General features: G+C 43.4%; 1 protein-coding gene across 2 annotated transcripts in view; it reads right to left on the bottom strand.

The window, feature by feature from the left end:
- The window catches only part of LOC140085055 (uncharacterized), a 61,591-nt gene extending 54,940 nt beyond the window's left edge, over positions 1–6,651 (bottom strand). The window contains exon 1 of one of the 2 annotated variants that reach the window (XM_072126505.1): positions 6,335–6,651. The gene's annotated coding sequence lies outside the window, so the exon portion shown is untranslated. Of the gene's footprint in view, positions 1–6,324 lie in introns of both variants that reach the window. The other variant, XM_072126504.1, reaches the window with a different exon arrangement.
- Between the last annotated feature and the right edge of the window lie 2,030 nt (positions 6,652–8,681).

An 8,681-nucleotide genomic window follows, 5' to 3' on the forward strand; every position in this document is an offset into this window, starting at 1 on the left:
GCTGGTGGTGGTGGTGTCATGGATCCATCCTGCCTTGTATCAGTGGGTCAGGCTGGTGGTGGTGGTGTCATGGATCCATCCTGCCTTGTATCAGCAGGTCAGGCTGGTGGTGGTGTAATGGATCCATCCTGCCTTGTATCAGCGGCTCAGGCTGGTGGTGGTGGTGTCATGGATCCATCCTGCCTTGTATCAGCGGCTCAGGCTGGTGGTGCTGGTGTCATGGATCCATTCTGCCTTGTATCAGCGGCTCAGGCTGGTGGTGTCATGGATCCATCCTGCCTTGTATCAGCGGGTCAGGCTGGTGGTGCTGGTGTCATGGATCCATCCTGCCTTATATCCATCAGCGGCTCAGGCTGGTGGTGGTGGTGTCATGGATCCATCCTGCCTTGTATCAGGGCTCAGGCTGGTGGTGGTGGTGTCATGGATCCATCCTGCCTTGTATCAGCGGCTCAGGCTGGTGGTGCTGGTGTCATGGATCCATCCTGCCTTGTATCAGCGGCTCAGGCTGGTGGTGGTGGTGTCATGGATCCATCCTGCCTTGTATCAGCGGCTCAGGCTGGTGGTGGTGGTGTCATGGATCCATCCTGCCTTGTATCAGCGGCTCAGGCTGGTGGTGGTGGTGTCATGGATCCATCCTGCCTTGTATCAGCGGCTCAGGCTGGTGGTGGTGGTGTCATGGATCCATCCTGCCTTGTATCAGCGGCTCAGGCTGGTGGTGCTGGTGTCATGGATCCATCCTGCCTTGTATCAGCGGGTCAGGCTGGTGGTGGTGGTGTCATGGATCCATCCTGCCTTGTATCAGCGGCTCAGGCTGGTGGTGGTGGTGTCATGGATCCATCCTGCCTTGTATCAGCGGCTCAGGCTGGTGGTGGTGTTATGGATCCATCCTGCCTTGTATCAGCGGCTCAGGCTGGTGGTGGTGGTGTCATGGATCCATCCTGCCTTGTATCAGCGGTTCAGGCTGGTGGTGGTGGTGTCATGGATCCATCCTGCCTTGTATCAGCGGCTCAGGCTGGTGGTGGTGGTGTCATGGATCCATCCTGCCTTGTATCAGCGGCTCAGGCTGGTGGTGGTGGTGTCATGGATCCATCCTGCCTTGTATCAGCGGGTCAGGCTGGTGGTGGTGGTGTCATGGATCCATCCTGCCTTGTATCAGCGGCTCAGGCTGGTGGTGGTGGTGTCATGGATCCATCCTGCCTTGTATCAGCGGGTCAGGCTGGTGGTGCTGGTGTCATGGATCCATCCTGCCTTGTATCAGCGGCTCAGGCTGGTGGTGGTGGTGTCATGGATCCATCCTGCCTTGTATCAGCGGCTCAGGCTGGTGGTGCTGGTGTCATGGATCCATCCTGCCTTGTATCAGCGGGTCAGGCTGGTGGTGGTGGTGTCATGGATCCATCCTGCCTTGTATCAGCGGCTCAGGCTGGTGGTGGTGGTGTCATGGATCCATCCTGCCTTGTATCAGCGGCTCAGGCTGGTGGTGGTGGTGTCATGGATCCATCCTGCCTTGTATCAGCGGCTCAGGCTGGTGCTGGTGGTGTCATGGATCCATCCTGCCTTGTATCAGCGGCTCAGGCTGGTGGTGGTGGTGGTGTCATGGATCCATCCTGCCTTGTATCAGCGGCTCAGGCTGGTGGTGGTGGTGTCATGGATCCATCCTGCCTTGTATCAGCGGCTCAGGCTGGTGCTGGTGGTGTCATGGATCCATCCTGCCTTGTATCAGCGGCTCAGGCTGGTGGTGGTGTCATGGATCCATCCTGCCTTGTATCAGCGGCTCAGGCTGGTGGTGCTGGTGTCATGGTGTTGTTGCTGCCCATGTCCATCCCTTTATGAGCACAATGTACCCTGTAACATGTGATGGCTACTTTCAGCAGGATAATGCACCATGTCATAAAGCTGGAAGCATCTCAGACTGGTTTCTTGAACATGACAATGAGGTCACTGGACACAAATGGCTCCACAGTCACCAGATCTCAATCCAATAGAGCATCTTTGGGATGTGGTGGAACGGGAGATTCGCATCATGGATGTGCAGCCGACAAATCTGCGGCAACTGTGTGATGCCATCATGTCACTATGGACCAAAATCTCTGAGGAGCTTCCAGCACCTTGTTGTATCTATGCCACGAAGAATTGAGGCAGTTCTGAAGGCAAAAGGGGGTCCAACCCGTTACTAGCATGGTGGACCTAATAAAGTGGCCGGTGAGTATATACACACATCATATACAGTATATATACACACACACACATCATATACAGTATATATACACACACATCATATACAGTATATATACACACACACATCATATACAGTATATACACACACACATCATATACAGTATATATACACACACACATCATATACAGGATATATACACACACACACACATCATATACAGTATATACACACACACACATCATATACAGTATATATACACACACACACATCATATACAGTATATACACACACACACACACACACATCATATACAGTATATATACACACACACATCATATACAGGATATATACACACATCATATACAGTATATACACACACACATATACAGGATATATACACACATCATATACAGTATATACACACACACATATACAGGATATATACACACATCATATACAGTATATATACACACACATCATATACAGTATACACACACATCATATACAGTATATATACACACACATCATATACAGGATATATACACACATCATATACAGTATATACACACACACATCATATACAGTATATACATATATACATCATATACAGTATATACACACACACATCATATACAGTATATATATACACACATCATATACAGTATATACACACACATCATATACAGTATATATACACACATCATATACAGTATATACACACATCATATACAGGATATACACACACATCATATACAGTATATACACACATCACATACAGGATATACACACACCATATACAGTATATACACACACATCATATACAGTATATATATACACACACATCATATACAGTATATATATACACACATCATATACAGTATATATACACACATCATATACAGTATATATATACACACATCATATACAGTATATACACACACATATAGAGTATATACACACACATCATATACAGTATATTCACACACATCATATACAGTATATACACACACATCATATACAGTATATACACACACATATAGAGTATATACACACACATCATATACAGTATATTCACACACATCATATACAGGATATATATACACATCATATACAGGATATACACACACATCATATACAGTATATATACACACATCATATACAGTATATACACACACATCATATACAGTATATATACACACATCATATACAGTATATATACACACATCATATACAGTATATACACACACATCATATACAGGATATATACAAACATCATATACAGTATATACACACACATCATATACAGGATATATACACACATCATATACAGTATATTCACACACATCATATACAGTATATACACACACATCATATACAGTATATACACACACATCATATACAGTATATACACACACATCATATACAGGATATATACACACATCATATACAGTATATACACACACATCATATACAGTATATATACACACACATCATATACAGTATATACACACATCATATACAGTATATATACACAAATCATATACAGTACAGTATATACACACACATCATATACAGGATATATACACACATCATATACAGGATATATACACACATCATATACAGGATATACACACATCATATACAGGATATATACACACATCATATACAGTATATACACACATCATATACTGATATATACACACATCATATACAGTATATTCACACACATCATATACAGTATATACACACACATCATATACAGGATATATACACACATCATATACAGGATATATACACACATCATATACAGTATATACACACACATCATATACAGTATATACACACACATCATATACAGTATATACAAACATCATATACAGTACATACACACACACACATCATATACAGTATATATACACACATCATATACAGTACAGTATATACACACACATCATATACAGGATATATATACACATCATATACAGGATATATACACACATCATATACAGTATATACACACACATCATATACAGTATATACACACACATCATATACAGGATATACACACACATCATATACAGGATATACAAACATCATATACAGTACATACACACACACATCATATACAGTATATACACACACATCATATACAGTATGTATACACACATCATATACAGTATATATACATACACACACATCATATACAGTATATATACACACACATCATATACAGTATATATACACACACACATCATATACAGTATATAATATACACACACATCATATACAGTATATATACACACACACATCATATACAGGATATATACACACACACATCATATACAGGATATATAAACACATCATATACAGTATATATACACACATCATATACAGTATATATACACACACATCATATACAGTATATACACACACACACATCATATACAGTATATACACACACATCATATACAGTATACATACATCATATACAGGATATATATACACACATCATATACAGTATATATATATATACACACATCATATACAGTATATATACACACACATATACAGTATATATATACACACATCATATACAGTATATATATACACACATCATATACAGTATATATACACACACATCATATACAGTATATACACACACATCATATACAGTATATACACACACATCATATACAGTATATACACACACACATCATATACAGTATATACACACACACATCATATACAGTATATACACACACACATCATATACAGTATATACACACACATCATACACAGTATATACACACACATCATATACAGGATATATACACACATCATATACAGTATATATACACACACATCATATACAGTATATATACACACACATCATATACAGTATATACACACATCATATACAGGATATATACACACATCATATACAGTATATACACACACATCATATACAGTATATATACACACATCATATACAGTATATATACACACATCATATACAGTATATATATACACACATCATATACAGTATATATACACACATCATATACAGTATATATACACACACATCATATACAGTATATATATACACACACATCATATACAGTATATATATACACACACATCATATACAGTATATACACACATATACAGTATATACACACATATACAGTATATACACACATATACAGTATATATATATATATATATATATATATACACACATCATATACAGTATATATGTATATATACACACAGTGCACAGCATTCAGTATAAGTATACGGTAGGGATGTCAGTACACTATAGAATGTGCAGATATAACAGTATAAGACATATACAGTATATACACACATCATATACAGGATATATATATACATCATATACAGTATATACACACACACATCATATACAGTATATACATACACACATCATATACAGTATATACACACATCATATACAGTATATACACACACATCATATACAGTATATATATACACACACCATATACAGTATATACACACATCATATACAGTATATATATACACACACATCATATACAGTATATACACACACATCATATACAGTATATACACACACACATCATATACAGTATATACACACACACATCATATACAGTATATATACACACACATCATATACAGTATATACACACACATCATATACAGTATATACACACACATCATATACAGTATATATACACACATCATATACAGTATATATACACACACATCATATACAGTATATATATACACACAGTGCACAGCAGTCAGTATAAGTGTACGGTAGGGATGTCAGTACACTATAGAATGTGCAGATATAACAGTATAAGACATATACAGTATATACACACACACACATCATATACAGTATATATACACACACACACATCATATACAGTATATATACACACACATCATATACAGTATATATATACACACAGTGCACAGCAGTCAGTATAAGTGTACGGTAGGGATGTCAGTACACTATAGAATGTGCAGATATAACAGTATAAGACATATACAGATTAATACATTTCCCAATACTCCCCAAACATGAAGGAATTATCAGTGTGTTCTATATGGAATCACTACACTGTGCGAGAATCACCTACCGGCACCTACCGGAGCACAAGCCGAGGACCTGCCATGACGTCACCACCATGTGACAGGTGCCGGGGAGGAGCTCAGGGGCTGCAGGACCTGTCATGACGTCACCACCATGTGGCCGGTGCCAGCGCGGAGCTCAGGGGCTGGAGGACCTGCGATTGCGTCACCGCCATATGACCGGTTCATAAATGAGGATCTTAGCGGTTGGAGGACCTGTGCTGATGTCAGGATCCTTTGACAGGTGCATGGGGCGGAGCTCTTGGGGTGAAGACCTGTAAGACGTCACCACCGATTGAACAATACGTGAGGGGCAGAGCTCAGTGGCTGGAGGTCCTGTGATGTTGTGAGGGTCATGTGACCGGTACAAGTGGGAGGAGCTCAGGGGCTGGAGGTCCTGTGATGTTGCGAGGGTCATGTGACTATAAGTGGGAGGAGCTCAGTGGCTGGCGGTCCTGTGATGTTGTGAGGGTCATGTGACCGGTACAAGTGGGAGGAGCTCAGGGGCTGGAGGTCCTGTGATGTTGCGAGGGTCATGTGACTATAAGTGGGAGGAGCTCAGTGGCTGGCGGTCCTGTGATGTAGCGAGGGTCATGTGACCGGTACAAGTGGTTGGAGGTCCTGTAATGTTGTCAGGGTCATGTGATCGGTACAAGTGGGAGGAGCTCAGTGGCTGGAGGTCCTGTGATGTTGTCAGGGTCATGTGACTGGTACAAGTGGGAGGAGCTCAGTGGCTGGAGGTCCTGTGATGTTGTGAGGGTCATGTGACTGGTACAAGTGGGAGGAGCTCAGTGGCTGGAGGTCCTGTGATGTTGTCAGGGTCATTTGACTGGTACAAGTGGGAGGAGCTCAGGGGCTGGAGGTCCTGTGATGTTGTCAGGGTCATGTGACTGGTACAAGTGGGAGGAGCTCAGTGACTGGAGGTCCTGTCATGTTGTGAGGGTCATGTGACTGGTACAAGTGGGAGGAGCTCAGTGACTGGAGGTCCTGTGATGTTGTGAGGGTCATGTGACTGGAACAAGTGGGAGGAGCTCAGTGGCTGGAGGTCCTGTGATGTTGCGAGGGTCATGTGACTATAAGTGGGAGGAGCTCAGTGGCTGGCGGTCCTGTGATGTTGTGAGGGTCATGTGACCGGTACAAGTGGGAGGAGCTCAGGGGCTGGAGGTCCTGTGATGTTGCGAGGGTCATGTGACTATAAGTGGGAGGAGCTCAGTGGCTGGCGGTCCTGTGATGTTGTGAGGGTCATGTGACCGGTACAAGTGGGAGGAGCTCAGGGGCTGGAGGTCCTGTGATGTTGCGAGGGTCATGTGACTATAAGTGGGAGGAGCTCAGTGGCTGGCGGTCCTGTGATGTAGCGAGGGTCATGTGACCGGTACAAGTGGTTGGAGGTCCTGTAATGTTGTCAGGGTCATGTGATCGGTACAAGTGGGAGGAGCTCAGTGGCTGGAGGTCCTGTGATGTTGTCAGGGTCATGTGACTGGTACAAGTGGGAGGAGCTCAGTGGCTGGAGGTCCTGTGATGTTGTGAGGGTCATGTGACTGGTACAAGTGGGAGGAGCTCAGTGGCTGGAGGTCCTGTGATGTTGTCAGGGTCATTTGACTGGTACAAGTGGGAGGAGCTCAGGGGCTGGAGGTCCTGTGATGTTGTCAGGGTCATGTGACTGGTACAAGTGGGAGGAGCTCAGTGACTGGAGGTCCTGTCATGTTGTGAGGGTCATGTGACTGGTACAAGTGGGAGGAGCTCAGTGACTGGAGGTCCTGTGATGTTGTGAGGGTCATGTGACTGGAACAAGTGGGAGGAGCTCAGTGGCTGGAGGTCCTGTGATGTTGCGAGGGTCATGTGACTATAAGTGGGAGGAGCTCAGTGGCTGGCGGTCCTGTGATGTTGTGAGGGTCATGTGACCGGTACAAGTGGGAGGAGCTCAGGGGCTGGAGGTCCTGTGATGTTGCGAGGGTCATGTGACTATAAGTGGGAGGAGCTCAGTGGCTGGCGGTCCTGTGATGTAGCGAGGGTCATGTGACCGGTACAAGTGGTTGGAGGTCCTGTAATGTTGTCAGGGTCATGTGATCGGTACAAGTGGGAGGAGCTCAGTGGCTGGAGGTCCTGTGATGTTGTCAGGGTCATGTGACTGGTACAAGTGGGAGGAGCTCAGTGGCTGGAGGTCCTGTGATGTTGTGAGGGTCATGTGACTGGTACAAGTGGGAGGAGCTCAGTGGCTGGAGGTCCTGTGATGTTGTCAGGGTCATTTGACTGGTACAAGTGGGAGGAGCTCAGGGGCTGGAGGTCCTGTGATGTTGTCAGGGTCATGTGACTGGTACAAGTGGGAGGAGCTCAGTGACTGGAGGTCCTGTCATGTTGTGAGGGT

The sequence above is a fragment of the Engystomops pustulosus genome, chromosome 1, assembly GCF_040894005.1.
Source record: "Engystomops pustulosus chromosome 1, aEngPut4.maternal, whole genome shotgun sequence".
Taxonomy (NCBI): domain Eukaryota; kingdom Metazoa; phylum Chordata; class Amphibia; order Anura; family Leptodactylidae; genus Engystomops; species Engystomops pustulosus.